Genomic DNA, 26850 nt, shown 5'->3' with positions numbered 1-26850 from the left:
CATTTCTTCCAACAGTGTCTGTTGAAGAGTCTCAAATCAATATCCATTTCCAAGGAAAACTTAGGAGCTATCTTGAAACCAGGAAGGAGTATGAATGAATACTTGGGGATGGGGACGAGGGGGAGCAGAGACAGACTGGGGTGGGGATGCCTTCTTTGAATAAAAGTATGTGAAAAAGAATAGGCAAGGCTTCTTGGGGGGCCCAGGCAGTGTTGTTCAACGCCTGACTGTTGACAGCCATGGCCGGTCCCGGGGCTGCTTTCCGCCGCCTGGATGCCTTGTCTGGAGCTGGGGCCTTAGGCTTGGCCTCCTACGGAGCGCACAGAGCCCAGTTTCCAAATGCCTACGGGAAGGAGCTCTTTGACAAGTCCAACAAACACCACTTCTTACACAGCCTGGCCTTGTAGTGGTATCCCTGTGCAGAAAGCCCCTCTGGGCTCGATCCACAGTTTGAGGCATCCACGTGGGGGGTCTTGGAATGTACTCCCCACCAGACAATGGGGGACTACTATAGTAAGTCTTCATCAATTTATTTTCATGAATTTAAGCCAGTATCATTCTGACCTAAATTAATTAACACAAAATGGCTTTTTATATCTTTATCTCTTTTCCCTACCAACCATAAATGTGCCTCAAGGATCAAAAGCTAAAGAGTACTTTTAGTATTAATCTTGCAATTATGCTTATTGGCTGCCATGTTCTTAGAATGACGCAATAAATTTATTCCCTCAATCATACAGGCAAACTAACATAAAATACTCAATTTAATGAAGAAAAGAGGTTTATTAGTCGTCAAAAAGGACCCCAAAACTCCAGTTCTGGCAAAAGTGTGGGGAAATCACAAATACTGTTGGCGAGAGTGAAAACGGTATACACAAGTTTATATACAGCCAGTGAGTTAAGAAATCTACGAGCAAAAATCTAAAAATGATATACTTTTTAACCCAACATCTCTAAGATTCATACAGGACATTATTTTAAAAAGGAAAAAAAATCAATCAACTGAACATTAAAATTAATATTCTCTGTTCAGCAAATAATTCCATTAATAGAGTAAAAAGGGCAGGCTACTCTACAGAGTTGAGGAAGAGAGCTTCAACTCATATAACCAATGAAGAACTTGTATCTAAACTGCCTAAGTCAAAAAAAAAAAGGCAACCCAAGGACTTGCCTGGCAGTCTGGTGGTTAGCACTCTGCACTTCCACTAAGGGGGCTCAGGCTTGTTCCCTGGTTGGGGAACTAAGATCCCACATGCCATGAGGTGCAGTCAAAAAGAAAGAGAAAGAAAGAAGGAAACGAAAGAAAGAAAAAGACAATCAGGAAGAAAAATAGGCAGACATGAATTAGGCACTATACCAAAGAGGATATCTAAATGGCCAACGTTCACATGAAGATACTGAACCTCACTAAGTAAGGAAGACACACCAAAAAAAAGCAAATTAAAACCATAATGAGATGCTATCACATCCACAAGAATGGCTAAAATTAAAGTTTAACAATACCAAGTAGTGCTAATGAGGATGTCAACAAGGACACTGAAAACGGATTCAAGCATTTGAGGATGCAGTTTGGCATTATCTGACACAGTTGAAGATATAAACGTCCTATAACCCAGCAAGTCAGTCCTAGGTTTCAATTCCCTGGAGAAAGACATGCATATCCACATCAGGAAGCATACCCAGATGTTCATGACAGCATCATCCGTAACTTCGTCTATAAACAAAGTGCCCATCAACAGAATCACTACATGGACTGATCAATGACTGTACTGACCAATACTCAATAAATGGATATTACACAATAATAAGATCAGTGAACTACAGTTACTTACAACATGGATGAACTGTACTGTGCTCATGTAGGAGAATGCCCTTGAATCAATGTACACCCCTTGTGTCCTTTCCCTTTTTTAAAGAAAACTGAGGGATAATTTACAAAGAGTGAAATGTATACCACCTGATTAGTTCTGACAAATGCGTATCAAGATACAGGCCATACCCAGAACCCCTAAAAGTTCCTTTTGTGCCCCTTCCTAGTCAATCCGGACAAACATTGCCCCTCTCACCCAAGAGATAATGGTTGTTTCAATTTCTACCACTAAATACCAGTTTTGCCTGTTTTGGTTGTATGTGTAAATGGCACGTGGGATCTTAGACTCCTGACCAGAGACCGAACCCCTGCCCACTGCACTGGAAGCACAGAGTGCTTCAGCGCTGGGCCGCCAAGGAAGTCCCTCAGGCTCACGTCTGTGAGTCATCCGCGCTGCTGCACACATCGGCAGTTCATTACAACTTCACGTTTAAAGAAAAGCTGTAAGAATAAAAGCAGTACAAAGAGCACCTGCCATGTAATTTTTACCCATGTTCACCCGGTACCACAAACAAATGTTTTTAAAATACAAATCTATTAGTTCGGAAGGCAACTGGCAAAGAGGCTAGTGATGAGGGTGAGGGGAACAATCAGCATTAATAAATAAAACCAGATAAAATATTTTCCCATAAGTCAAATTAAAAAAAAAAATCTATACTGTCTCTTAGTGAAGGCTGATTGATTGAAGGGTTGTTTAACGTGTATTATTAAAAGCTAAGAACATACCAACCATTCAAGAGTATATTAGAATTCCTGACCAATGCATAGCAAAAAAAAACAAGAAGACATTAGAAGAAATCAGACTATCATAATTTCTAAATAAGTATAATTAGCTACATTGAAGATCCAAGAGACTCCAAACTAGTATTCAGCAAGGATGTAAGATTTGAAATCACATCAAAAGAAAAAAAAAAAGCCAGTGATCCTAACATCAGCAATAATACCAATGATTAGAAAATGTAATTTATAACAAAGAACATAAGTTACTCTGAGATAAAGCTCACAACAGAAACATAACCATTTTATGAAGAAAACAAAACTATCATGAAAGGTTTAAAAGCAAAATAAATGAAGAGCTCTATCATGTTCTTGAATGTAAGACTCAACACTGTAAAGAAGTCAATTCTCTTCAAACTGACTAGCAGATTCAATGAAATTCAATAAAACTCTCAGCTGAATGTTTTTTTTAGTAGTACTTGATTGTACAGAGACAAGCAATGGGCCACAAATAAGCAAAAGATATTTTCAAAAAGGAACAAGATGAGAGGCTCTGCTTTTTAAAAAAATAAAAATAAAGCTCTAATAAATGAAAGGAGTGGGGTCCCTGGTGGCTCAGACAGTAAAGAATCTGCCTACAATGCGGGAGACCCAGGTTTGATCCCTGGGGTCTGGAAGATCCTCTGGAGAAGGGAATGGCAACTCCCTCCAGTATTCTTGCCTGGAGAATTCCACAGACAGAGGAGCCTGGCAGGCTACAGTCCATGAGGTTCCAAAGAGTCAGACACAACTTAACGACTAACTACACACCCAAGTTAAAGGAGTAGATTAGCAGTGCTAGGGGGTGGGGAAGGGGAGAATAGGAAATGATTGCTAAAGGGTGTGGGGTTTCTTTACAGGGAATGGAAATGTTTTGGAATTAGATAATGGTGATGGTTGCACACAGTTATGAATATACTAAAAGCCACTGAATTGTACACTTTAAACAGGTAAACTATATGGTCTGTGAGTTATATCCCAATAAACCTGGATAAAAAATTGCTTACTAAATTCAATACCTTTGAAAACATGAACGAATCTAATAAAAATTTGTAAAAACCAAATAAAGAACATTAATGTATATAAAAAGCTTATAGATCCAAAGTAAAACATCATTAGACAATGGTCTATTACTATGTTCTAACTTTCTTATATGAACCCTAAAGGAAAATTAAAACTAGTAAAAAGCAACCTCTGTGTATGCTTGAGAAAAGGCTTTATCCTTTTTTAAAATACCTAATGTAAAATAAGTTCTTTGAATTTGAAATCCATTTGCATTATCACAAGCAATTTCAATATTACAGCTGTCAAAGAGAAAAGGAAGAGCTATTCTTTTGAAAATGAACACACTCTTTCAATTTAAAGAGAAGAAATTGTCTGAGATTTCACTAATGACAAAAAAGTAGTTTTCATCAACCAGAAATAAATTCCATCAACCAAAATAAATTGGTTGATGTGCCACTGATGGCTGCAAACAAACTTTCTAGTTGACAGGCCCATGAGCCTTCCTCTGAAACCCCTGGGTCTAGATGTACTTTAGAAGTTAGGACTTCCTGAATTTCAGAATGGCAAAATATCATATTAACACCATCAGCAATCCATAATCGTAAGATGTTAATGGTTTTTGAATTAACATATATGTACATACCAAGTGAAATAGGTTTAAAGTGTCCCTGTCAGTCTAGAGCAGAGATTTGCCACCAAATGAGTTTAGACAAGCCAGGTTTTTACTACCAAATGAGTTAGGAATAAGTTTTTTCAATTCTCAAAATATTTCGTATTTCAGTACTGTTAATAAGGGATTTATTTAGTTGGTGAGTCATGTCAGTCTCTTTTGCTACTCCATGGACTATTATATGGCCCACCAACATCCTCTGTCCATGGGATTTCCCAGACAATACTGGAATGAGTTGCCATTTTCTTCTTCAGGGGATCTTCCCCACCCAGGAATCAAACCAGAATCTCCTACATTGGCAGGATTCTTTACCACTGAGCCACCTGGGAAGACCAAAGAAGGGATCACTAGACCACGGGGATTCCCGCGTAGCTCAGTCGGTAAAGCATCTGCCTGCAATGTTGGAGACCTGGATTCAATTCCTGAGTTGGGAAGATCCGCTGGAGAAGGAAATGGCAACCCACTCCAATATTCTTGCCTGGGAAATCCCATGGACAGAGGAGCCTAGAGGGCTTTAGTTCATGGGATCGCAACAGTTGGACACGACTTAGCAATAATCTCTTTCTTCTTTCTAGACCATTAAAAAGCACTTTTCTCGATAAAAATTTTAAAACATTTAGAAGTTTTATAATTCTACTTTTCTCACCAATAGATATAACATATAAAGAAAATGTAATGAAAGATTTTTGAGCCCCCCACAGACCAGCTCCATTTTACCCATTAAAAGATAGGGAAGTCATCTCCTAGAAAAATGTCACACATTTGCATATGAAGAGAACAAAAGTAAAAGGACAATCATTACAGCAGTTTTACTATTACAGTGTGTAACTGGGCAAAACTGGAAAAAATGTGAAAACCTAAATGTCTATCATTGGGTACTGGATAGATAATATTGATATGATATACTACTAAACGGTAGATAAGAGGGATAAGAAATACATCTATATAAACAAAGCACACATTTTTCATGGATACATGTGAATAAGAAGGATGCACTTTAAACTGATGACAATCTTTGGTTGCTACTGGGAAGGAACAAGGGCCACAGGCCTGGATGGCATGAATAAGGATAGGGTTTGGTATGGAAGTCAAAGGCATTTCCCACTTTCTCTGCACAAAAGCTGCAGCTCCCATTTAAACAGGGTGAAATGAACACACACACAGCTCTCTGCAAACTCCTGCAGCCTCATTTGGAATGGCTGTATTTTAAAAAGCATAAACACACAAAGAGAAAGAAGGAAGAAAAGGCAGCACATGAGAACTATCAACAGAATTCTAGAAGATGAATAGCAGGAAGACAAGAAGTGGCCGAATACTCAGCAAGGAAAGACAACTGAAGTCTAAGACCGCAGAAGGAAAAGTCACAATGAGCAAGCCAGCTGTCCTGTAAAGTCCCCACAGGGACAGGAATTAAGAGGTACCACTTTCACACATTGGAGAAAGAAATGGCCACCTACTCCAGTGTTCTTGCCTGGAGAACCTCAGGGACGGGGGAGCCTGGTGGGCTGCCGTCCATGGGGTCGCACAGAGTCGGACGCGACTGAAGCGACTTGGCAGCAGCAGCAGGAGCCACTGCAGACAGGTGAGGCATGGGGATGAAAGCAAGAGAACTGGTTGGAATTCTAAGAAGTTAGACCTCTCAGATCTCCTCTCTGTCCCCAGTCAGGCAATGCCCTCCTCCGGATCCAGAAGGAAACAGGAGATTTATATTCTGAATGGACTAAATCAGAGAGGTTCTGGAATAGAGGGCTTCCCCACATGGCGCAGTGGTAAAGAACTTGCCTGCATTGGAGGAGACAAGGGTTCGATCCCTGGGTTGGGAAGGTCCCTTGGAGAAGGGAATGACTACCCACTCCAGTATTCTTGCCTGGAGAATTCCATGGACAGAGGAGCCTGGCAGGCTACAGTCCCTGGGGTCCCAGAGTCAGACACAACTGAGCGACTAATGCTTTTCTGGAACAGAAGACACTAGCTCAAGGAGTACGGAGAGTGCGGTGCCACACTCTGTAAGCCAAAGCATTAAGTCAAAGACCTGTACAAAATGGTGACACCACTAGCTCTCTCCTTCAACTTGACTCCCAAAGCTCTCCCAAGTGGCAGCCCTACAACTCCAACCCCAGCCTGCTCTCTGCTACCTGGCAAACAGCGACCAGCTGAAGAAAAAACACCTTCAAGGTACAGATAATTGGAAGAATTTCAAAAACACAACATCCAGGTCCCCACTCGACGAGAGTCGACAAGTAGTGCCCGCAACACCGAATGTGTCAGTTCTCACCGTGAATGATCAAGGACCACCAGATAAGTAAGCACTAATGCTACATGAAGGCTAGCAACCAAAATAAACAAAAGGGGGAACTGAAAGAAAACAGAGATAATGAAGCTCCCACAACAAGTACTCTGAGAGACAAAGACAAGTACAAAATGCTATTTTAAAAAATAAAATGAAGAAACATCTGAGAACATGAGCAATGTGCTAGTAATTTAAAATAATACCAAAAAAAACACACCAGCAACCAATAGGTTATTTCCCAGAGAAGTGACTCAAAAGAAAAAGAGAATAGGCTGCATCAAGAAAAGTCCCACATACAACAAACAGAAGTTCCAAAAAGAAAAAACAGAAAAGGACAGTAAGAGGATAGTAAGTTTTCCCAAAATTAAAAGACCTGAGTCTTCAGGTTTAATAAGGCAAAATGCCCAGCACAATGAATTGAAAAAGACCCATTCCACAGCATGACCCCACACTTCCAATGCAGGGGCACAGGTTCCATCTCTGGTCGGGGAACTAAGATGCAGTGTGATGCACCCCAAAACAAAACCAAACAAAACAGAAGAACCACAAAGTATCCTGGAAATCACTCTTTCATTTTATAGATATTCCTCATTCTCTTCTCAGCTGTATAATGCTCCACGATGCAAACATACCAAAGTTTGTTTATGCAACTACTTTCCCACATGAAGGCATTTAGATGGCTTTTAAATATTTTACAAATAGAAACCCCACCGCCTTGAATAACCTTGTGAATCTGTGCTTTTATATTATTGAAGGTGTATCTTCAGGGTAAATTCTTGAAGTAGAAACGATGAATCAGAAGGTAGATATAAAAGTAATTTTGTTAACAGCCAAGTTGCCCTGAAAAAAAGTTGTACTGATTCGTGTTCCTATAGCGAAGTATGACAATGCCTGTTTTCCCACAGCCTTAAAAGGAGAAAACATTGTGATACTTTAAATTTTGTTGCTTTATGTGTTTCAAGTAACACAACCACACTGAAGGAGGGCAAGGGTGGATCTAAAGCAAGTAGCAACTCCTGAAGATAATATTTTAACTACATACACATAGGCTGGCAATTCTGGAAGCATTAAATGTTTATTCTAGAACTTAGCAAATAAGTAGATACAAAGTAGATAAGTAGGGAGCCAAACCTAAATTTAAGAGCCAAAAAATACAAAGCTTCTGTAGAAGAAACTATAGTAAATATTCACTGGCCAAGAAAGATTTCTAAAACACACCAACTTTATCCTTTAAAAATGTTGATAAAATGATAAAAATTTGCAATTTCTCAAAATTGCAGATTTCTAATCAAAGACAGCTTAATAAAAATGAAAAGGCAGGGACTTCCCTGGTGGTTCAGAGGTTGGACACGGTGTTTTCACTGCCATGGCCCTAGGTTTGATCCCTGATCAGGGAACTAAAACCCCACATACTGTGAGGGGAGGGGGGGGGAGATCTTAAAAAAAAAAGAAAAGGCAGCCAGCAGACTGGGGAAAATATATGCAATATGTATATCTGACAAAGGATCTGTATCCATAGCATATTGTTTTTTTAAATCTATGTATCCATACCATATTGTTTTTTTAAATCTACAAATGAAAACCAAAATGACTATACTTTGACTTAGAAATAAAAAGGAAAGGGCTGCTATTTTCTTCCTTCCATTATGTGTGTGTGTATGAGAAAGGTGGAGAGAGGAGCCCCAGTGGCCAAGAGTAGGATGTCAGAGTCTGAGTGGGGGACAGAAGGTATTCACATCTGAGGGTAGCATGCACCGTGTGGGAGTGAGCTCAAGAAGGGTGAAACTCCCAGACAAGGAATGACAAGAGACAGTGTATCAAAGCTCAAACTGGGTGAGGAGAGTGTTTACATAAGAAGGCAGCCTAGTGTGTGTTTGTGCGTGTGTGTGTGTGTGTGTGCGTGGGGCAGGGAGCTCAGAGTTTGTGCAGGTGGGTCCGTCACCCATGGGGGCCAAGCCAGGAGACGGGGTTGGAGTCTAAGATGGGTCAAGAGGTCATGTTCATGACAGAAGGGCAGCAACAGTGATAGGAGAGATTAATTATCTAAGGGCCTGGGAAGATTAAACAAGTAAATATATTAAGGGAGATATATTAGAGATATGTATGTAAATATACACAAATATTCCTTAGCCTCTTCTCACTGAGAGGAACTGGGATCAACAATACCCCAATAACAGCAAGCACATTTAGAACCTAGGTTTTGGCTTCTAAATACCACTACACAATAAAAGAACGTGTGTCAAGGCAGGCAAAGTACACAATGAGCCTAAATCATCTTTCGCCAGAAAGATGACATCACTCCAAGAATGATGGGAATATGTCAAAGGGACACACAAGCCAGAATGACAAAACTCCCACCAACCAAATCAGGGACAACATGAACATCAGCCACTAGAGTAGCCCCCACTCCCCGCAACTAGAGAAAGCCCATACACAGCAGTAGAGGACCCAGTGCAGTCATAAATAAATAAGTTGTAACACACTGAATGAAACAGTAAACTAGGGTATCACATCCATATAAACAACCCAAAATTTAGAATCGTGTATCACAGTTTCAAAGCCCCTCCCACAAAATAGTTATTCAAAGCGGGGGCAGTGGCAGAGAGGAACTTTACAGCTATGAAATCTGGCAGATGCTCCTTAACCAAGTGACATCCTTAGTAAAAGGACAAGTTGAAATAATGAGCAAACTGAGAAGACGCACTAAGAAGCGTCACTTCTCTGACGTGCCTGATACAGATGCATAACTTGACTCATGAGTAAACCTAAGAAAACCCAAAATGGACCACATTTTATGAAGTAAGTATGAAATAATCTTCGAAAGAGTCAAGGTCATGAAAGTCAAAGAAAGATAAAGGAACTTTTCTAGACTGAAGGAGACCAAAGATTTATAGCAACTACATACAACATGTAAATTCTGAACTAGACTCTTTAGGCATAAAGGACATTACAGGGACAATTCAGAAAAGCTTAAACAGAATCCAAAGAATAGATAGCAAAAATGCCACAATGTAATTTTTTGAATTTGATACATGTACTAAGAACATGTAGTACATGTCCTTAATTGTAAAGTTATACATTTAAGTATTATAACAAGGCTCCAATATGGTTCTGGAAAAGCGATAATTTTTGCATCGTACTTAAAATTTTTTTGAAAGCTTATCATTGTTAAAAAATAAAAATAAATTCTTTTTTAAATGGGAAAAACTTTAATAGACAACTTTTATGACACGAATGATCAGTAAGAACATGAAGAAAAGGTACTCAACAACATTTATCATGAAAAATATCAATTAAAATGAGGTATGTGTAAAAAAAATCATATATTCATCAACACAGTATAATTTTCACAAAATTCAATATACATTCATGACAAAAACTTTCTGCAAACTAGGAACAGAATAGAAAATAGAACCTTCTCAACTCGATAAAGAGCACCTACTAGTACCTATAGGCTAACAAACACACTAATGATAAAAGACTGACTATGCTCAGTCACTCAGTGGTGCCCAGCTTTTTGCGACATGGACTGCAGTCTGCCAGGCTCATCTGTCCATTAGACTTTCCAGGCAAGGATACTGGAGTGGGTTGCCACTTCCTTCTCTAGGATATCTTCCCAACCAGGGGTCAAACCAGCATCTGCTACATTGCTTTCCCACTAAGACTGAGAAGAAGGCAAGGATGTCCACACTCACCACTCCTATTTAACGTACACCTGAAATCCTAGCCAGTGAAATCAAACAAGAAAAGGAAATAAAAGGCACACACATCAAAAAGAATATATACATAACTGGCCCTATTCACAGATAACGTGACAACCTACATAGAAAATCCCAAGGAATCTAAAGGAAAAACTCCTAGAATAGGTGAATTTATCACATTCACAGGATATAGGCCAACATTTAAAAAAAAAAAAAAAAACAATCCTGTCTATATGCTAGCAATCAACCATTAGAAACCAAAATTAAAAGCACCATACTATTTACAAATTAAGGTATGTATCTAACAAGTCATATATAGACTCTGGATGCTAAAACCCAAAACTGTTGATGAAAATATCAAAAACAATTTTAAGTAAATGAAAAGTCATACCATCCATAAAATGGAAGAGTCAACATAGCTGCCATTTCTCCCCAAAGTGATCTATTAGTTTAATATATTTACTACTAAAATCTCAAAATATTTTATAGATGTAGTTAAGACAGTTCTATATGGAAAAGCAAAGATACCATAATAGGTAAAACAGTTCTGAAGAAGAATAAAATTGGAGAAATCACATCACCTAATTTTAAAAACTTATCATATGGCTATACAACAGTAATCAGCCAGAGGAAAAGGCATACAGGTATAAATGGAACAGAGACCAAAAGCAGAACCATATACAAAATACAGCCAACTGATTTTTACAGAGGTATAAAACAACTTAAGGGCCTCCAAGGTGGCTCAGTGGTAAAGAATCCACATGCCAATGCAGAAGACACAGGTTCAGTCTCCTGGTCAGGAAGATCCCCTGGAGAAGAAGATGGTAAGCCATTCCAGTATTCTTGCCTGGGAAATCCCACGGACAGAGGGGCCTGGCAAGCTACAGTCCATGGGGTTGCAAACAGTCAGACACGACTTAGCAACTAAACAACAACAACAAACATTATCAGAGTTGTATTTTAGAATCGTTCTGAGAGGAATCTGAACACTGCATTACAGATGGCAAAGAGTCTGAATACCAGAGAGCACTGATTAAAAAACTAATGCAATTGTTAGGCCAAGGGTAATTACTTCCTGAGTAAGAATGTTAGAACTGTAAGGGAAAAGACTGTTATGAGCATTAAGGAAGAATGAATGAAAGAACACATATAGGCCATTTCTGTAAAAGAAAGAAAAGGAAATAAGAAAACATATATCTGTGTTATCTTTCTAAAAATAAACACAGGAACGATAAACTCCACCTCCAAATCACTGCAGATGGTGACTGCAGCCAGGAAATTAAAAGACACTTGCTCCTTGGAAGAAAAGCTATGACCAACCTAGACAGCATATTCAAAAGCAGAGACATTACTTTGCCAACAAAGTTCAGTCTAGTCAAAGCTGTGGTTTTTCCAGTAGTCATGTATGAATGTGACAGTTGGACTATAAAGAAAGCTGAGCACCAAAGAATTGATGCTTTTGAACTGTGGTGCTGGAGAAGACTCTTCAGAGTCCCTTGGACTGCAAGGAGATCCAACCGGTCCATCCTCAAGGAAATCAGTCCTAAATATTTACTGGAAGGACTGATGCTGAAGCTGAAACTCCAGTTCTTTGGCCACGTGATGCAAAGAATTGACTCACTGGAAAAGACCCAGATGCTGGGAAAGATTAAAGGTGGAAGGAGAAGGGGACAACAGAGGATGAACCATGAGATGGTTGGATGGTATCACCAACATGATGGACATGAGTTTGAATAGGCTCCAGGAGTTGGTGATGGACAGGGAAGCCTGGCGTGCTGCAGTCCATGGGGTTGAAAAGAGTGGGACATGACTGACCAACTGAACTGAACAACTTAAAAGCAAGACTCAAAAGGATACATTTCTAAGTAACTTTATCTGCATTTCAGAACAAAGTTCAAAAATATTAATATGAATACAAAAATATCCAGAATCCAAGGTTCAACTCACAATGTCTGTCATCCAATAAAAAATTATTAGGAATGCAAACCAGAGGAATTTAACCTATAATGACAAGAAAAATAAATAGAAACAGACCCCAAAATGACACATGGCTGGACTATTGAAGAGTCTACAGAAAGTTATTACAAGCAAACCTTGAAGACACTGTGAGTGTGGGTTCAGTTCCAGACCACTGCAATAAAGTGATTACCACAATAAAGCAAGTCACCAGGTTTTTGGTTTCCCAACGCATATGTTGTTTATGCTACACTGTAGTCTATTAACTGCGTGATAGCATTACGTCTAAAAAAATAATGTACATATCTTAATTAAAAAAAACTTTACTGTTTAAAAAATGCTACCCATCACCTAAGACTTCATCAAGTCATCATCTTTTTTGCTGGTGGAGGGTCTCACCTTGATGTTTATAGCTAGACTGGTCAGGATGGTGGTTAAAGCCTAGAGTGGCCACTGCAATTTCTTAAAATAAGACAATAAAATATGCCAAATCAAAAGATTCTTTCATGAAAAATTTATCCATAGCAGGTAATGCTACTGGATAGCATTTTACCCACAGCGGAACTTCTTTCAAAACTGGAGTCAGTCCTCTCAAACCCTCCCACTGCTTTACCAACTAAGTTTATGTAATATTCTAAATCCTTTGCTGTCATTTCAACAGTCTTCACAGTATCTTTTCCAGGAAAAGAAACCACCTCAAGAAATCACTTTCTCTGCTCATCCATAAGAATCAACTCTTCATTTGTTCAAGTTTTATCATGAGATTAAAGCAATTCAGTTCCATCTTCAAGCTGCACTTCTAATTCTAGTTCTCTTGCTATTTCCATCACATCTGCATTTATTTCCTCCACTAATGTCTTGAATCATTCAAAGTCATTCATGAGTGTTGGAATCAACTTCTTCTTTTAAACTCCTGCTTATTTAATGGCAGTATTTTGACCTCTTCACATGAATCATGAATGTTCTGAATGGCATCTAGAATGGTTCATCCTTTCCAGTTTACTTTGCTAATCCTTTACAATTTACTTTGCCAGGACCCATCAGAGTGATAACTATCTATGGCAGCTTTATCCTTACAAAATCTATTTCTTAAACAGCAAGATTTGAAAGTTGAAATAACTCCTTCATCCACGGCTATAGAACAGATGTTGTGTTAATGAGCATGAAAACACTAATCGTGTTGTTCATCTCCATCAAAGCTCTTGGGTGACCAGGTGCGTTGTCAATAAGCTGTAATATTCTGAGTTTTCTTTTCCTGAGCAGTAGTGGATTTAAAGTATTCAGCAAACTGTGTTATAAATAGATCTACTCTCACCCAGGCTTTGTTGTTCTATTTCTAGAACACAAATAGATTTACCATTAATTCTTCAGGGTCTCATGGTTTTCAGAATGGTAAATGAGCACTGACTTCAACTTAAAGTCACTAGCTGCATTAGCCCCTAATAAGAGTCAGCCTATCCTTTTAAAGCTGAGCTTTGACTTCTCCTCTCTAGCTATGGAAGTCCTAGATGGCATCTTCTTCCAACAGAAGGCCACAGTGTATAGCCACCTTCTTACTTATCTCAGCGAGATCTTCTGGATAACTTGCTGCAGCTTCTATATCAGCACTTGTGGCTTCACCTTGCATTTTTATCTTACAGAGATCGGCTTCTCTTCTCTAACTTAATAAACCAACCTCTGCTAGCTTCAGACTTCTCTTCTGCAGCTTCCTCATCTCTCTCTGTCTTCAGAGAACTAAAGAGAGCTGGGCCACATCCTGGATGAGGCTTTGACTTAAGGGAATGTTGTGGCTGGTTTGTTCTTCTATCCAGACCACTTAAGATTTTCTCCACATCAGCAATAAGGCTGCTTTGTTTTCTTATCATTTCTGTGTTCACTGGAGTAGAACTTTTAATTCCTTCAAGAACTATTCTTTTGCATTCATAACCTGGCTAATTATTTGGCACAAGAGGTCTAGTTTTTAGCTTATCTTGGGTTTTAACATGCCTTCTTCACTAAGCTTAATCATTTCAAGTTTTTGACTTAAAGTGAGAAACACAGAAGAGGCCATTGTAGGATTATTAATTGGCCTAATTTCAATACTGTTATGTCTCAGGAACAAGGAGTCCCAAGGAGGAGGAAAAGAGATGGGGGAACAGCTAGTCAGTGGAACAGTCAGAACACACAGAAAACTTACTAAGTTTGCAGTTTTATCTGGGCACAGTTCATGGCACCCGACAACAATTATAACAGTAACATCAAAGATCACTGATCACCATAACAAATAATAGTAATGAGAAAGTTTAAAATATTGCTAAAATTAGCAAAATGTGACACAGAGATATGATGGGAGCAAACGCTGTTGGAAAAACGATGCCAACAGACTTGCTCAAGAAGAGTTGCCATAAACTTTCAAGTAAAACAAAACAAAACACATTCCACGCAAAGCACAAGGTATGTCTATATACTTCATGTGATGAAAATTAAGCACATTAGGCAGAGACATGTAAAATATAAACACCACCCAAACAGATCTAACACTACAGAAAAAAAAAGATTGGTGACAATGAGGACGTAGAAGCAGAAACTATCCAAAACGAAACCAGAAAAAAACAGAAACAGCACATCAGTAAGTTTTGAAACAATCTCAAGTGATCAAACTATAAATTATAGGCCCCAAAGGGGGAGGGTAGAAGTCAGAGAAAAATATTTGAAGAAATAATGGCTGAATATTTATCAAATTTGACCCAAGAAATGTAACAAAACCCAGGCAACAGGAAACATGAATCGAATCGTGTTAAGGCACATTGTAATGAAACTGCTGAAAAGCAGAAACGGAAAGAAAATCTTAGGAAACTGCTGACAATCTAGGACTCCACACTTTGACTGCTGTGGGTCCGGGTTTGCTCTCTGCTCAGGACACTCTAAAGATCCCAAGTGACGTGACTAAAAGATCATGCCTGCTACAACTAAGACCTAGCACAGCAATAAACAATACGATAAATTATAAACAATAAGATAAATAATTTATAAATTATTTTATAAGTAATAAATAATACGAAAAAAATTTTTAAGAAAATCTTAAAAAGGAGAAGAAAAAGATACTTAGGAACAAAGATTAAAATAAGAGTACACATCTCATCAGAAATAATGGAAGCCAGAAACAGAGGAGTAAATCCTCAAAGTACAGAAAGAAAAAATTTATCAATGAAGAATTCTGTAACAAGTGAAAAATACCCTTCAAGAAAGAAGGAGAAATAATTTTTCAGACGCACAAATGCTTTAAAATACCATCACCAGCAGACTTGCACTACAAGAAACATTAAAGAAAGTCCTTCTATCAGAATGAAAATTTCACATAGGCGATAAAGAACACCAGACATTTCTTAAATCTCTTAAAAAGACTCTTAAAAGGACTGTTTAAATGAAAAATAATAACAATGTAGTGTGGCGTTTATAACATCTGTGGAAGAAGAGCGTATGACCACAGCAGTACAGAAACTTGGGGGGTGGGGAGTGGAAGGAGACTGCTATAAGGTTCCTAAACTACAGGTAAAGTGGTATAGTATTACTTGAAGGCAAACTGTGATGTTAAATATCTATACAATAAATACTAAAGTAACCACTAAAACTAAGAGACAGAAGAAGAAAAATTATATTTTTTTCAAATCCGTAATGCAAAAGAAGGCAGAATAAGAAAAAAGGAACAAAGAATTTGATGACACAAATAGAAAACACCTAACAAGATAGTAGATTTAAACTCTATAACATCAGTAATCATACTAAATGTAAACGGTCTACACACGCAACAAAAAGGCAGACATTAACAGACGGCATAAAAGCAAGATCCAACTATAAACAAACCTACCAAGATACTCACATAATACAAAGACACAGGCTAAAAGAAAAAGGAAAAAATACATACCACGCAAACACTAATCAAAAGAAAGGAGTGGTTATATTATTATGAGATAGAGCAGATTCTGGAGCAAAGAATATTACCTTTGCTCCATAAATGATAAAGATGATCATTTCAAAATGACAGAGGAATCACTTCATCAAGAGGAACCTAAATGTTTTTGTGCCTTTTAAAGTGAATTTTAAAATACCTCAAGTAAAAACTGGTAAAACTAAAAGAAATACATAAATCCACAATTAGAGATTTCAATATCCCCTCCCTATATACAATTATAATGCTAGCGTAAGTGGATAGAAAATCAGTAAGATGAGTAAGAAAATACGTAGATCTGAAAAGCACTATCCACCAACAAGCTAATCAACATTTACAGAACACACCACTCCACAGCAGAACACACGCTATTTTCAAGTACACGTGGAACACTTATCCAGACTAATTGTATCCTGGGCCACAATACAAGCCTCAGTAAAAGGATTCAAATCATACAAGGTGTGTTCTCTTACCACAACAATAATTACATTAAAAATCAGTAACAGAAAGATCGCTAGATATTTCCCAAATATACTGAAACTAAGTATCAACCTCCAAATAACCAGTAATTTAAAGAAGCAATAGAAAAATTATAAAGGTATTTTGAACAGAATAAAAACACATCAAATTTTGCTGTACACATTAAATGCTTACGTTAGGAAAGAGGGACATCTCAAATAAATACCTCAGCTTCCATCATGAGAAAAATGGGGAGAAGGGAGCAAATTAAACCAAAATCAAGCGTAAGAAAGAAAATAATAAAAAACAAGCAGAGATCAACAAAACAGAAAAACCATAGAGAAGAGCTAAAGAAACTAAAAGCTGATTTTTCAGGTAATTATTAAAACTGATGAACCACTAGGCAGATTAATAAAGACAGAGACACAAATTACCAGTATCAGGAGGACAGCAATGACATTATTACAGATCCTACAAATGTTAAAAAGATAAGGAAATAAACATTATAAAAGCCTTATGACAATAATTTTGACAATCTGGATGAAAAGGACACAAACTACTAAAACTCACCCAGGAAGAAAGAGATAACCTAAACAGCTCTATATCTATAAAAGAAAGTGAATTTATAATTAAAAATCTCCAACTTCAGATGGCTCCTCAGGTGAACTCTATTTAAGGAAGAAATAATAGCAATTCTATAAAAACTCTTTCAGAAAATCTAAAAGGAATAGTTTTCAATTGCTATAATCTGAATGTGTCCCCCACATCCTCTTCCAAATTCAAATACTGGAATCCTTATGTCCAATGTGACAGTATTCAAAGGTGGGACCTTTGAGCTGTGATTAAGGCATGAGGTAGATTATTAGCGCCCTCATGAATGGAATCAGCACTCTTACAACCATGTGATGGTATAATAAGTCCGCAACTTAGGGGACTTCTCTGGCAGTCCAGTGGTTAAGACTCTGTACTTCCAGTGCAGGGGACACAAGCTCAATCTCTGGTTGGGGAACTAAGATCCCACATGATATGCGGCAAAGCCAAGGTGGGGAAAAAAAGTCTGCAACTCAGAAGAGGGCCCTCATCCTACCATGGGGGACCCTTGGATCTTCTAGCTTCCAAAATGGTGAGAAATAAATTTCTGCTGTTTATAAGCTACACCATCTGCGGTTATTTTGCTATAGCAACCCAAAGACACTAACTCATTCTGTAAGAACAGCATTATTCTCACGTGAAAAGAAAACGGCCGTCCAACACACCTCATAAACATAAATGCATGTATTTTCATTGCTAACAAATGTTAACAACAGTTGAATCTGGGTAAATGATACAAGGGTATTTTTGTAGTATTTATTTTCTCCTTGCAACTTTTCTGTGAGTTGAGAATTATTTCCAAATAAAAAGTTTTTTTTTTTTTTTAAACAAATAACAATACATGAAAATACTATTAGCCCAGTTCCTGGAACAAATTAAGAGCTCAATAAATGCTAACTATAATATAATCACCTAATTCAACTCCTCATCTTATAGATGATGAAACTGAGGCTCAGAGAATAAGTAATTTATCCAAAGTCATTCTATTAGTTAACGACTAAAAGTCCAGTCTCTAGGTTCAGCCTTTCCCCTACTCCCTGACCACCACAGACACAATTTCATAATGACTCACTAACTTGTTTAAAACAGAACAAAAATGGGAAATACATTTCTGGTTCTTTTTCTAGTTATGTCGTAATATGCCTAAAGGAAAAATATCTCCACCATACAAACAAGCCATTTTGTGGAACTTCACCAAACGTTTAGGATAAGAAAGGAGAAGAAGAAGGTGAGACCTTGGTCTGAGTTAAATGGATAAGATAAACAGACTGATCAGAGAGGAAAATTAGGAGAGATAATGAGAGACTGTGAACTAGAATATATACCCTGATTCTGTCAGGGTAAGAGAAAAGACAGGATTACAATGAAAAAGTGGTAACGTGATCTAGCAGCTGACTGCATGTAAAAGAAGAAAAAGAAGTCAGGAGTAACTCAGCTTCTGAGTCTGGGTTACTGAGAAGACGGTGAGGGCACAGACAGAAGCAGGAAGCCTAAGAGGAAGGCTGATCTGTGATGCCAGAAAGAGGACGCTAGATAAAGACACAGGCGAAGCTGTGTTAACAGTGGAATCTTTACATGGAAATGTCCTTTTAGGCATGCGATCTGGAGTTCTTGAATTACAGACAAAACTTTGGGCATGTGCCCACTTGGCTGTGATAGCTGAAGATTAGATCACTAGCGACTTCGCTGGCAGTCCAGTGTTAAGACTGTGCTTTGAATCAGGGGGCGTGGGTCCAATCCCTGATCCCCAGGCATGTGGGAACTAAGATCCCACGTGCAAAGGGGCACAGATTAGATCACTTAAAAAAAAAAGAAAAAGAAAATCTTGGGAATTCCCCGGAAGTCCAGTGGTCAAGACTTGGCTCTGTCACTGCCCAGGTTCAATCCCTGGTTGGGGAACGAAGACCCCCATAAGCCATGTGGTGTGGCAGAATTAAAAAGAAAAAAAAAGGAAAAGATGAGGAATCTTTTCTCTATCCCAAGACATGTTTAAACTCAGAAAACAACACTGGGCCACTGCAGTGATTCTTTCCCATAAGAACGAGTGATGAGGAAGAACTGTGCTGGAGCACAAGGCAATCAAAACACTGGTCAATCAAACTGCAAAGGGCCATTAATGATGTCAACTGATATATCCCTGATGTATATCTGACACAGTGCTTTGTGAGTGAGGTGAAAAATCCCGACGACACCACAGCTGCATCATCAGTAATATGATTCCGACAGAACTCAGAAACGTCTATGTTTTAGTGAGTTACACTTGTTTTACAGGATGTAACAAGTGAGCAAATGTGTCGTGGATCTTCCAGCGAACACGGCAGACAGGCCTGACACAGCAGCACTTATCTCCCAATCCAAATACGTAGAAAAACTGTGCAAAATACAACACATACAAATTGGCAAGTCCCAAAGCAAGACAGGAAATTCCCTGAGGCTAGATACAAGCTACTGGGCCAAAGAACTCACAGGGCTACTAAAACCAGATACAGGACTCAGGGTTTGGAGCTGGTGTTCCTGAAAGAGACTAAGAGACAAGAAATTGAAAATGAGTCAAATGCATAATATACCAAAGCCACCAAAAAACTACACAGGAATAACATGAACTCTCATTTCCAGTCCCTGAAATAGAAGTCTCCCATTCGCCAGAAGTCAAGAGGTGAAAAATAACCTCTGAGAAAATGAAACCCCATCATCTCAAGTATGAGTTCCAAAAATCACTGTACCCAAACAGTCCAGGAGCCCCATGCCAAGAAATTCGCCTAACCACAGGAATCATGCTACAGAAACTTGCCAGGTTCAGGAGAGGCTCAAAACTTCCTTACACGGACACCTCCACCAAAAAAAAAGAAAATTTCACAAATGATAAGCTTATAAGTCAAAATTTAAAACTATACAAAGAAATGAGCCATCCAAGACAGGAAGGATCTTCAGTAGACACAAGTAGGCAAATTCAGGCCTCCAGATCAAAGTACAGAAATAAAGTTAAAAAGAACAGGGCAGAATGAGCATTACACGAATTTCAAAAAGAATCAGATAGAAAATCTAGAAATGAAAATGTGATTATAAAGCAGAATGCTCAGTCAAAACTAAATTAGTAAACTTTATCTGAAATTAGTATTCTTGATCTGAAACAACCTCACAGAATGTAGCACGAAAAAATAGAGATGGAAAATATGAAAGCATTGAAGGCATAATGAGAAGTTTTAACACACTGAAATATCAGTTAAGTATCAATCTCCGAAGAGGAAGCAAGAAAGATGATATTCAAAGATGTACTGGGGACTTCCTAGTGGTCCAGCAGTTAAGAATGCACCTTCCAGGGCAGGGGTCGTGGGTTCAATTCCTGGTTGGAGAACTGAGATCCCACATGCCACGGGGCAACTATTAAGCCTGCGCTCCCGTGAGCGACAAGGGCCCACACCCAGCAATGAAGACCCCGTGTGCCGCAACTAAGACCCCCAACACGGACAAAAACAGATAAATAAAATTAGAGAAAGAAAAAAAAAGGACACTGAACAAAATTGAACACTTAAGTTTTCAGATTGCCAGGGTAATTTACTCATAGTATACACTATAGCAAGACTGCAAAATAAAGGCAAGCAAAAAGTAGTAAGATGCAACCAGAAGGAAAGAACTATTACAAGCAGCAGTAGATCCCAGACTTCTCAAATGCAACAACGGATGCCAGAAAACAAGCGAATGACCTCTTCCTACAGGGAAAAATAACAGTCAACTACAAAATCACACAGGTAAAATGCCATCTAAGAGTAAGGACAAAAGCGGCCTTAAGATATACAAAGGTAGTTTATTACTTACAGATCCAAACTGAAAGTGCTATATAAACAGTGTACATTAATACGAAAGGAATGAAACATAGAACTGAAGGGACAGGATGCCAGGAGCCATGGTAAGCCAATAAATTTGTAATAGCTCAACATAAATATTAACTTTTAAACATTTTTTTAATGCCTGTCTTCAAGAGAGCTGAAGTAAGGTGGAATTAGAGAAGAGCATGGGAGAGATGAAACATTCAGAATTAAAACATTGTAAAATGCAATTATTGTTCATGAGGAGGGACACATAACTCAGTTTAGGCTGTTAAGTGTTCATGTGGAAAACTGTAAAAGCAATCTGTATGATAGAATAAATAACTTAAAAGTCAACAAGAGTAAAAAAAGAGGAACTATAAAAGTGAGTCCATGCTACAACATGGATGAACCCTGAAGATATTATACTAAGTGAAATAACGCAGTCACAAACATAAATACTGTATGATTGGACTTACGTAACTACTAGGGTAATCAGGTTCACAGAGACAGAAAGCAGGATTCGGAGGAGGAAGAAACAGAGTGAGCGGTTGATGGGCAGAGTTTTAGCTGCGGAGGGTCTGGAGGTGGGCAGTGGTGACACACCACAGCATACGCACAGCGTGAGTGCCCTTACCAACGCCACAGAACTGTACGTTCTCAAATGGTTAAAATGGTAAACTTTGTTATGTATATTTTACCACAGTAAGAGAGGGGAAAAAAAGAGGAATTATTTAAATCAGTTGAATAAAAGCCAGAAAAGGAGCAACAAGAAAAAGCATGCTAAAGGTGTTTCTAAAAAAAGATCAAAAATATATTAGTAATCACAATAAATGTAAATAGATTTAATTCACTTATTAAAGTGTAGAAACTTTAAATATTAAAAAACAATCCAGCTATAAACTATTCATAAGCAACAGCAAAAACACTAACAGAAAGGTTCAAAGTAAAAGACTTGAAGAGAATACAGCAACCATATCCCACCCAAAAGACAAAAGAATCCAAAGCAAAAAGCATTTATACAGATAAAGAGGGACATGAAAGAGGCCATCTAGGCAGTCTGAAGGTTCTAACAATCAGAAACCTGAATGCACACTGCAATTTCCAGCCAGTCTCTAAAGCTGGCCCAGATGAGTGAAGCCGCCTGGTATTCTATCCTTGTACAGTTCCCTCCCACTGAATCTGGCCTCATCTCTTGACTTGCTTTGCACAACACAGTGTGGAAGAGGTGGCCCTGTGCCAGTCCTGAGCCTTAAGAATGCCTGGCAAGTCCCACGTTTGCACTTCTTAGAGCCCTGAGCTGGATAGCCTTGCCAGAGAAACAGCATAGGAACAACTGTGAAAAGGGGAAAACCCCAAGACCACATGAAAAGAAAGCTAGTCATTCCAGCACCATCCAAGCTAAGCCCTGCCTTTCAGCCATCCCTGCCACACTGCCAAAACTGTCATCTTGGACCTTTCAGTCTAACAGAGGCCCCACATGTCTGCAACCTCAGCTCAAGTACAGCTGAAGAACCACTCTACTAAGCCCAATCAACCCAGAGATTCATGAGACATGATTGAAGTGGTTGCTGTTTTAAAACGATAAGCTTTGCAGTGCTTTCTTACACCACCATAATATGTAACTAAAAACACAAATACCAGAGAATCAAACTACATAAAGGAAGAACTGTCTGATCTCAAGGAGAAATGGAGAAATCTAGAGTTAAATGAGAATATTTCTCAAACTGATACATAAAGTTTGACTTAAAAATTAAAGATATACCTTTTAAAACTTAATTTAAAATTTGACAGGTAATATATAAACACTAATATAGTAAACATAAACAGACAAGTAAAAAATATACAGTCAAAGCACACCGTAAACATTAAAAAAAACTGCCCATAATATTAAACCAGAAAAGAAGTCTCAACAGGATCCAAAATACACATTATCACTTCTTTGACACTGATTTAATACAACGAATAAAATGGAAGGAGGGGAACACAATACATATATTTGGAAACTTTAAAAAAAAAAACACTTCAATTCATTAATTAAATAAAATTTCATAACAGAACTCCCAAAATATTTAGAACTAAAGAAATAATTTAAAAGTATGCATGTCAAAAAAAAAAGTATACATGTCAAAACTTATGAGGCCATGTACACCAAAAGGGTACACAAATTAAAATACTCTATCTGGGTTAAAGAACCAGTTTTGTTGTTTTTCCCTCAACCCATCGAAGACCAGTATGTGGTCCTACTGCACACGACTAGTACTCGTTACTCCCTGTGCAAGCCTGAAGACACGCAAGCTGATCTACACTCTGCTCTAGAGTGGGGATGAGTCCACCAATCACGCTCAGATGTTGTGGCAATGCCAAGCTGCAGTAAGTTTCTAAACATTCCTAATTTCTGTACTTACCACAGACAAGAATAGTAGTTCACAAACTGACAACAATCTGTGGATCACACTTTGATTAGTACTGACAATGGTAAATCCACAAAATACAGTGCTAAACAGCTGTAAAGAGGAACAAACAATCTCCATAACATAGCTACAAGATCTCATGGCCATATTGCTAAGTAAAAAAAAAAATAAGGTGGCAAAGAGTATGGTGCCATTCTAAGACAGGAGGAAGACATAAATCCAAATATGTTATTTGTTTATATTTCTGAGAAGAAAGGAAAATAACAAAAATAAAATAAAATGCTTACCCATAGGGAAAAGAAGGAGCAGATAAAGGATATCAGAAAGGAGATAAAATTCACTAAATATTGTGCTGTATATTTAACCATACATATTTTTATTAACATGAAAGTGAAAGTGAAGTCACTCAGTCGTGTCCAACTCTTTGCAACTCCATGGACTGTAGCCTACCAGGCTTCTCCATCCATGGGATTTTCCAGACAAGAGTACAGGAGTGGGTTGCCATTTCCTTTTCCAGGGCATCTTCCCAAACCAGGGATCGAACCCAGGTCTCCTACACTGCAGGCAGACGCTTTACCCTCTGAGCCACCAGAGAAGCCCTTATATTATTATAAAGCAAAGTTAAAATTTACACATGCAATCTATTTTTAAAATGTGAATAAAATTAATACACTGAACTGTGTATCAAGTTAATGAAATGGCCACAAACAAATTATTTCAAGTGATTTTTAAATTGCAATGATGTGTTAAATCCCTAGTAAGATACACCCTAAGGCCAACAACAACAACAAAATCCCTTTAGAGGGCTTCCCTGGTGGCTCAGCTGGTAAGGACTCCACCTGCAATGTGGGAGACCTGGGTTTGATCCCTGGGTTGGGAAGATCCCCTAGAGAAAGGAAAAGGTTACCCACTCCAGTATTCTGGCCTGGAGAATTCCATGGACTCGCAAAGAGTTGGACACGACTGAGTGACTTTCACTTTACTTTTATTGGTGATGGTGCCGTTGCTATTGTTATTCTGAGAAGACTATTAATAGGGAAAAGCAAATGAATAATTATGTGGTTTTAATGAGAGTCAAAATTTCCACAAAGAAGGCATATATGCAAAATTAGAAAAGATCAGGCCAAAAACCTAAAGTCTTGAATTTGAATTACCAAAGAGAACTCAGGAAATAGTTTATCTTTAAAAACACATACACACACAGGGCATCCCAAGCAGTTTCCTGAGCTGAGACAGAGATCAAAGTTCTGGCTGGCAGAGATGGCTAGAGGTTGTACAACAGAATTCCAAAAAGAAGGAAGCTTTGCAGAAAAATCTGCATGGGGTCTCTGCACATGTATGGGGTGAAACTCCATTAGGCTGGGCAATGAATGGCTGAGTAATTCCCAGAGGAAACTCCCCCAAACATAAGGACCGGGGACTTAGGAGTTACAACCAGCCAGAGAGGAGGGGAGGGACACAGTTAATCATTTGAGGCATTTGGTAGAGACCTCAGAAGGGAAGAAACTTAGTAGGAGAATTAAATTCATTCTTAGAGAAAAGGCTACTCTGACCTGCCCTGTTGCTGCTGCTGCTGCTGCTAAGTCACTTCAGTCGTGTCAGACTCTGTGCGACCCCATAGACCACAGCCCACCAGGCTCCCCCGTCCCTGGGATTCTCCAGGCAAGAACACTGGAGTGAGTTGCCATTTCCTTCTCCAATGCATGAAAGTGAAAAGTGAAAGTTAAGTTGCTCAGTCATGTCCGACTCTTGGCGACCCCATGGACTGCAGCCCATCAGGCTCCTCCATCCATGAGATTTTTCAGGCAAGAGTACTGGAGTGGGTGGCCATTGCCTTCTCCAGCCCTAACAAAGCTTAAAAACTAGCCTCAAAGGGAGTAAACTAATCCAAAGGGAGTAACCCAATGACTTGCCAAAATAGAGCCCAACACTATTGAAAGGGAGATAAACTGTAGCACCCAACAACGTGAAATTCACATTGTCAGCATCCAAACAGAACTACTAGATACGCCAAGAAGCAGGAAAATGTGACTCATAAGCAGAAGAGTCAAGAGCAAAAGACTCAGAAATGACAGAGATGGAATTAGTAGATAAAGACTTAAAACAGCTACTTTTAATGCATGCACTATGATCAAGGATTAAAAGCATGAACACAGTAAGACAAATGAAGGTATAAAATTGAGGAATTTCTAAAGATGAAAAGTACATTATTTGCAATGAAAAATTAACTTAATCAGATTAAAAACAGATAGTGCAGGAAAAAAGACCAGTGACAACAGAATATATTCAAAATGAAGCACAGAAAAAAAAAAAAAAAAGGACTGGCAAAAATTAACAGAGCATCAGTAATCTGTGGTATAATATAAAGTGGCCAAATACATATGTCATCCCAGAAGAAATAGGATAACAAGAAAAAGATTAAATAATGGCTGAAAATATTTCAAATTTGACCCACAGACTTGAGAAGTTCACCACTGCAGTCCATAATCAAACTGTCAAAACCTATACTACAGAAAAAATTCTTCAAACCTGCAACAGAAAAAAACAGAGGAACACATGTAAGAATTATCACAAACTTTTCATCAGAAACTACGGAAAACAAAGGATGGGCATCTTTAAAATGCTGAGAGGGGTGAAAAAAAAAAACCTTTCAATGTGTCTAGATAAAATAGTCTTTAAGGCAAAATAAAGACTGTGAGCTGAGAGAATGTGTAATAGCAGATCTGTACCACAGAACTGTTAAAAGTCCTTCAGAAGGAAGGAGAATAGTAACAAATGGAAACCTGGACTTCCACAAAGAAATGAAGAACACTAGAAATAGTAAATATGTGGGTAAAATAAGACTTCCCCTCATTTCTCTAAAAGAATTGTTTAAAGCAAAAGTAACAATGCTCTGTGAAGTGTATAACCTATGGAGAAGTAGAATGTATGAAAAGAAGAGCATAGGGCTTCCCTGTTGGCTCAGCAGTAAACAATGTGGTGCCAATAGAGGAGACAGAGATTTGACCCCTGGTCCAGAAAGACCCCACATGCCTGGGAGCAACTAAACCTGTGCCCTAGAGCCAGTGAGCCACGACCACTGTGCCCATGTACCGCAACTACTTAAGCCTGCACACCTGGAGCCCACTCTCTCCAAAGAGAGAAGCCACTGCAATGAGCAGCCCGCATATAACTAGAGAAAAAGCCTGCACAGCAACGAGGACCCAGCACAGCCAAAAATAAATAAATAAAATTCTACACATACACACACACACACACACACACACACACACACACACACACACACACACACACACACATATATAAAAAGAATAAACATGGCTGTTTCATGCTTATGTTTGGTAGAAACCAATGCAACACTGTAAAGCAATTATCCTTCAATTAAAAAAAAAGACTAGCACAAG

At 38.5% G+C, this 26850-nt stretch overlaps 1 protein-coding gene across 3 annotated transcripts in view; it reads right to left on the bottom strand.

The window, feature by feature from the left end:
- ASXL1 (ASXL transcriptional regulator 1) overlaps window positions 1-26850 on the bottom strand; it is a 64383-nt gene that overhangs the window by 11688 nt on the left and 25845 nt on the right. The window lies entirely within an intron of this gene.

Source organism: Bos taurus, chromosome 13, assembly GCF_002263795.3.
Source record: "Bos taurus isolate L1 Dominette 01449 registration number 42190680 breed Hereford chromosome 13, ARS-UCD2.0, whole genome shotgun sequence".
NCBI lineage: Eukaryota > Metazoa > Chordata > Mammalia > Artiodactyla > Bovidae > Bos > Bos taurus.
Note: the sequence above shows the minus strand (reverse complement) of the source record. Positions and strands in the feature narration are given on the sequence as shown.